This window comes from Dipodomys merriami, unplaced genomic scaffold (assembly GCF_024711535.1).
Source record: "Dipodomys merriami isolate MVZ:Mamm:240054 unplaced genomic scaffold, mDipMer1.0.p SCAF_139, whole genome shotgun sequence".
NCBI lineage: Eukaryota > Metazoa > Chordata > Mammalia > Rodentia > Heteromyidae > Dipodomys > Dipodomys merriami.
Genome location: NW_027202704.1, coordinates 1890602 through 1897674, shown reverse-complemented (window position 1 = coordinate 1897674; position 7073 = coordinate 1890602). Strand labels below are relative to the sequence as shown.

The following is a 7073-nucleotide window of genomic DNA, read 5'->3' as shown; positions in this document are numbered from 1 at the left end:
ATTCAGGGCCATTGCAAGGGATATCTGTTGGTTCTGAGTAACCAGGGCTGCCATTTCCATAGCCTTTCAGTCCTCCAGATTTGCCTGCTAGATCACTGTGCTTCCTATGCTTCCAGCACCTTTCACTCACAAGGACTAGGGCAGGCCCAGGACTCTGCTTTGAGGTGCCATGTTTGTTTATTGGGCGAAGAATATGAATGTAAGAATCAGCAAACTCACTCAATCCAGGGCATAGAAAGCTGTTCACAGGCTTTCAGGATTTCAGCTTGACCATTCTGGGGTTGACTCCCACTGCCCCTACCTTGAAGCATCCTCTTCAGAACCTAGATCAAGAGGGTCCATAAGGGGCCTGCATTGCATCTCAACACTGCCTAGCTGCTTTCCTGTTAAGCTGCTCCTCCTGCACTCCTCCTGCTATGTGTGATGAAGGGAGCCAGAAAATCTATACCAAAATAATCCTGCTATAGCATGTGGGGTCAAAGTTCATAGGGCATAGAAACATTTTCCTGGGTTTTCATACTCAGGAAAATGAATGATTATTCTCTTTTTTGATTGGTTTTGTTTTTCATTATTTCTGGATGCTGTATATGTAAACACAGACTGGTTCAAATGTGCTCTTTGAACAATGTCTTAATTTGATAAGCAGACATCTCACAATAAGTCAAATACCCAATAGCCCCATTTGTCAAAGGTCTTCTCTTCTCCAACACCTTCAGGAAGATGCAAGAAAGAAAAGAAAATATTTTTGTAACCCTTCTCTTTGATCCATGTGTGAACACAAAGTGTGGATCCAAAGTGTGGATCAAAGTGTGGTAAAGCAACAGTCTTGACCAAAAAAGCTCAGGGATAGCACCTAGACCCTGAGTTCAAGCCCTTGGAACAAAACAAAAGCACAAGAAAACAATCCACAATATGTATGGGATATATGGATATACCTGTATTATACCATAACTATGCTGTAAAAATAAACCTATTAGAAAATTTAAATTTGTTTTCTTTTGTAGCTCAGTACCCAAAGCTCAGGCCTATAATATTACTTACTCAAGAGACACTTCTCATCAACTCACCAGGAAAAAGCTGGGAGTGAAAGTGTTGCTCAAGGGGCAGAGTGCCCGCCACAAAACTAAAAGATAAAACAAAAAGCTTGAGCTCTGTATTTAAACAGAATACTGGACCAAAATATTTCTTTTGTGTCCCTGTCTAGCTTCTATCTTTCTAGAGTGAACTGAATCAATACTGTTCCATTTTTACCAGAGAAAAAATTGGAACTGAAAATGGTGCTGGGAAAACTAGATATTCACCTTCAGAAGATTGAAACTCAGTTGCTATCTCTTACACCATACCACCTACACACACACACACACACACACACACACACACACACACACACACACACATTAATTCAATTTAATCAAAAGATCAGTGCTAGAGAACCTGCTATTGATTACATGTAACACTCAGATTAGCCCCTTCCAAGTCAAATCTCTGGGGCTAGGGAGTGAACTCCAGGCCAGACACACACTAGGCAATGCTCTAACATTTGAACTGTGCCTCTATCCCTTTTTTATTTAATATTTTTGAGAGGGTCTTACTACCTTGCTTCAAAGTGCCACTGAATGTATATCCTTGCACTGTTCCCCAAAAGCCCAAATTACAGCCTCTGCCAACATTTTCAGTTTTTCTCATTTTTCTTCCTATCTTCCACACACATAATCTCACTTCAGAAGATACTTTTCTCAGGTATTTGTTCTGATGAAAAACTGACTACTTGCCGGGTGCTAGTGGCTCACGCCTGTAATTCTAGCTACTCAGGAGGCTGAGATCTAAGGATCACAGTTCAAAGCCAGCCCAGCAGAAAAGTCAGTGAGACACTTATCTCAAATTAACCACTAGAATACCGGAAGTGGTGCTATGGCTCAAGCAGTAGAATGTTCGTCTTGAGCTGAAGAGCACAGGGATAGTGCCCAAGTCCAGAGTTCAAGCCCCACGACTTACGAAAAACAAACAAAAAACCTGACTACATGCAACCCAATTAATATGCAGCAATCCCTTGTATTTGATGCACTGACATTTTATAATCTAAAAAGAAAACAAAAAAAATCCACTTAAAGTTCTATGAGGGCAGAGTGAGAAAGGTGAGGGGCCCTGGGATTAGACATGTGGGACTCCTGACCTAAGTGGCAGAGTAAGCACCTTCCCCACATCAGGACCTTCATGACACCAAATCTGCACCTTTGTCCTCTGTCAGTGTCCACAATGATTACCCCACTCATATCTGCCACCATTTTCAACTTGAGAGAAGCTTTATGCAAGTTTTGGTTGCCAAGATGCTCAATGACAGAGCTCCCAGAGAAGGGGCTGCTTACTGGACAGGAAGGCAGTGGTCTCTCCTGCTGCTGAGGTGTTTCCCTTGGAGGCACTTGGCCAACACCCTGCCCAGCACCAAGTTCCACCAGAGCTAGGTCATCAGCAACCTGAAGGGTGAGCCAGTCCCAGTCTTGTACTCTAGGGACAGCAGCTTCAGAGACTGCTCTTTCTCACAGGTGCTGAGCAGCTGCTGCCCAATCAGAAGCAGACCAAAAGGGGAAGGTCAATTCCAGTCACTATAAGAACTAGCTATTCCTCCAATTTGAAGAAAACACCTATAAATATAGAGACAAGTGTCACTTCATGCACAGCATCCACAAGCTCCACAGCCTAGCCTGCCATCCCAAGTGCAAGATCTAGTACCTTCCATGTCACCAACCTTTGCCTCTATGAGCCCTGCTGCCACTTCATCCACAAAGCCAAGGAACACAGAGCCCTGGCCAGGACCTTTCTGCAGACCTTCCTTATCTCCAGCATAGCTTTAGCTTTGCTGGATTTTCCAGTGCCAATGAGACTGCTGCCACCACGAGGCTGCTAGATAGCCCCACGTCGATCATCCCAACACCCATCCTGATTGCCGATGACCTCCTGGGTTCACCCAACCTTCCTGATGGCACCAATAACCCCTTCACCTTCTAGAGTCAGGTATTTGTTCTTTACCTCTTTCATGGGGCTGCCTTTCATGTCTACCCCACCACCTTCCTATTCTGATCCATGTCTGAGTTCTCTCACATGTTTGATTCTCATGCCACCCCTCAGAATTCTCTCTTGGGTCAAGGCTACCTGTGCAGTACAGCAGGAGCCATGCTGGGTCAGATTCACCCATCTTGGACAATTCAGGAGACCTGCCCATTTTCAGCAAACTTTCCATCTCATATGACTAAAGCACCAGGGTAAGGAGGGACACCCCCAATCCATTCCTTCTACTCCCCTTCCTCCTGCACCACATCCTAGATCCAATTAATCACCAAAAAACCTGGAAGTGACCTGTATTTCAAGTGGTACAGTACTAGCTTCATGCTAAATGAAGCTCAAGGATAGCTCCTATCCTGAATTCAAGCACCAAGACCACCACAGAACATCAACAATAAAAAGATGAGTGATTTGGAAATGGAAAAAAGGCCTTTAAATTCAAGTAGATCCACTGAAATGGAAAAAATAACCCTGTCCTATGACTAAAGGACTCAATATTGTACTTTATTTTACTTTTTATCAGTTGTGGAGCTTTAGTCATGGCCTGGGCAACGTCCCAGAACTTTTTTTGCTCAAGACTAGCACTCTACTTCTTTAAGCAACAGCTACACATCTGGTTTTGGGGGTGGTTAATTAGAGTAAGAATATCACAGACTTTCTTGCTCAGGCTGGCTTTGAATTGTGATCCTCAGATCTCAGCCTCCTAGAAGCTAGGATAACAAATGTGAGTCATCAGTGCCCAGCTAGGACTTAATATTTCTAAAAGAGGGCTGGGAAGTTGGCTCAGTGGTAGAGCGCTTGCATTGCATGCCTGAGGCCCTGGGTTCAATTCCTCAGCACCACATAAGCAAAAAGAAAAAAGCCAGAAGTGGCGCTATGGCTCAAGTGGTAGAGCGCTAGCCTTGAGCTGAAGAGCTGAGGGACAGTGCCCAGGCCCAGAGTTCAGGCCCCACAACCGGACCCAAAAAAATAAAATATTTCTAAAAGAGCAGTACTTTTCAAATTGCCTTTGCATTCAAAATACCCCTTACAAGATTGTGACCTGGGTTTAAATTAATTGCAAATTCATTCTAAAATGTGTAAGAGACTATAAGAAATCCTAAACAAACTAATTGGATACTGCAAAAACAAGAGGAAGTTAAGTAGGGGAGGATGACTCACATCTGTGATCTTCGCTACACAGAAAGAAGAGATCTGAGGACGGTAATTCAAAACCCACCTGAGGAAGAAAAACCTTTCCAAAAATTATTTTCAAAAAAACAACAACAAATATCCAAAATTGGAGCTATGGACAAGAGAAAAAACTGTTCAAGGACAGTATTAACATGTACTTTTCCTTTTTCCTGTATATGTTTTTCTTTAGTTTAAAATTGCCATTGCCCAAATTTTGTTTCTCTGATATATTTATCTTTCATGCCACCTTGGAATTTGAACTCAGGACCTTGCTCTCTTGCTTATTTTTTGTTCAACACTTGTACATAGAACTTTAGCTACACCTCTAGTTCCTGACTTTTACTGATTCATTGAATAAGGGTCTTTAAGATTTGTCTGCAGGTGCTGCTTTGAACCTCCATCTTTAGAATATGCCACTTTAGAAGCTACAATTAGTGAGATGGTCCATGACACCTGGCAAGTCATTTTCCATTTATGCAAGTCTTCTTTCTCCTATTTATGATGTATTTTATGTCAGTGTTCATATTTCTTATGTATCTTTTTTCCAAATTTTTTATTGTGATTGATTACATAATTTCATAAATTTCAAAGTATTTTGGGATAGTGATGCTTAGTTAAAGTCACAAACACATTCTAACACTCATGGGACAAATTGCCTATCATGGTCCATGAAGTTTATGATTTCTATGGGCTTTGACTATACAGTTATTTCTTCCATATTGAGTGATATTGCATAGTGTCAGCTGTTTTCTCTTTCCCACTCATTTCCTCCCTCCCATCGCTGCCTTTAAGTTGCTTGGTTTGTTTTGATCAATGTCCGGTGCAGCCGATGGGTCCCACTGTTGTATGTTTTCCCGTTTCCCTCTAGTTCTGTGTCCTCCTCCTAGTTTCCCTCCGATGTGCACATATATACCATATGTGGTCAGCGGCATGGGGTCATTTAGTAATCATTGGACTAGATGAGTGGGGGTCTTTTGTTTCTCGAGTCTTGTTTACTGTGTATGTTCTGGATTTAACATCCACTTATCAGGGAGACCATGTGCCATTTGTCTCTTTCCTCTTGGCTTAGCTCACTCAACATGATTTCTTCTAGTTCTATCCATTTCCCTGTGAATGCCATTATTTTATTCTTTCTAATGGCAGCATAATATTCCATTGGATATAAATACAATTTTTTGATCCATTCATCTGTAGTGAGAGCATCTGGGTTTTTTCCATATCCTGGCTATTGTGAACAGTGCTGCAATAAACATGGAGGTGCATATGTCCTTGTATCCTGGTTCCTGTTGTTCAGGATAGATGCCTAAGAGTGGTTAGTGCATGGTGACAGGCTGGAGTCCACTTTTAGTTTTCTGCATGTGGCTGCCCAATTTTCCCAGCACCAGTAGTTGAAGAGGCTGTGCTTCTTCCACTGTATGTGTTTGGCTCCTTTGTCATTTATCAGCTGATTATAGGCATGTAGTTTTGTTTCTGGATCTTCTATTCTATTCCCTTGGTCTTTGGGGGTCTGTTTCTTTTATGGGGGGTCTGGTCATAGGGCCTGAACTCTGGGCCTGGGTGCTGTCCCTCGGCTCTTCAGCTCAAGGCTAGTGCTCTACCACTTGAGCCATAGCACCACTTCCGGCTTTTTTCTTTTTGCTTATGTGGTGCTGAGGAATCGAACTCAGGGTCTCAGGCATGCAAAGCAAGTGCTCTACCACTGAGCCACCTTCCCAGCCCCTCAGGGGTCTGTTTTTGTGCCAGTACCATGCTGTCTTTGTCATTATGGCTCTATAATAGAGTTTGAAGTCAGGCATCGAGATCCCTCCCATGTTTTCTTTTTTGCCTAGAATTATTTTGGCTATTCTAGTTCTTTTGATGTCCATATGAATTTTTGGACTGTTTTCTTTCTGTATTTCAGCAATGTACATCATTGGGAATTTAATAGGAATTGCATTAAATTTGTATATTAATTTTGGCATTTTCACTACATTGTCTGCCTATCCAAGAACAGGGAAGGTCTTTCCACTTTCTGGTGTCCTCTATAATTTCTTTCTTTAAGTTTTTATAGTTTTAATTAAACAGTTCTTTTGCATCTTTGGTTAGGCTAATTCCTAAATATTTTATTTGGGGGGTGTATTGTGAATGAGGCCGTTTCCTTGATTTCCCTTCCTGCTTGTACATTGTTTGTGTACAGGAAGGCAACTGATTTTTGTGGGTTGATTTTGTATCCTGCTACTTTGCTGAATTAGTTTATAAGTTCTAAGAGCTTGAGGGTGAAGTTTTTGGGATCATGGAGGTATAGTATCCTGTCATCTGCCCAAAGAGATAATTTAACTTCTTCCTTCCCTATGCGGATCCCTTTAATGTCTTTTTCTTGCCTTATTGCTCTGGCTAAGGTTTCCAGAAGTATATTGAAGAAGAGTGGAGAAAGTGGGAATCCTTGCCTTGTTCCTGATTTTAGGAGAATTGGTTGTTTTCCCCATTAAGTATAATATTGGCTGTTGGTCTGTTGTATATGGCTTTTATTGTTTTAAGGAATGTTCCTTCTATTCCTATTTTTCCCAGAGCTTTTAACATGAATATTGTCTCATATCAAAAGCTTTTTTCTGCATCAATGGAGATAATCATGTGGCTCTTGACCTTGGGTCTGTTGATATGATGGATTACATTTATTAAATTATGTAGGTTAAACCATCCATGCATCTCTGAAATGAAGCCTACTTGGTCATGATGTATGTTTTTTTATATGTTTCTGGATTCTGTTGGATAGAATTTTGTTAATGATCTTTGTCTGTGTTCATCAAGAAGATTGGTCTGTAGTTTTTTGTTGTTGCTGTTGTTGGGTCTTTGCTTGGGTT

At 41.6% G+C, this 7073-nt stretch overlaps 1 pseudogene; it reads left to right on the top strand.

Annotated features, from left to right (window-relative positions):
• The first annotated feature begins 767 nt into the window (after window positions 1-767).
• LOC138825638 (mRNA decay activator protein ZFP36L1-like) lies at window positions 768-3251 on the top strand (annotated as a pseudogene).
• The last annotated feature ends 3822 nt before the right edge of the window (window positions 3252-7073 follow it).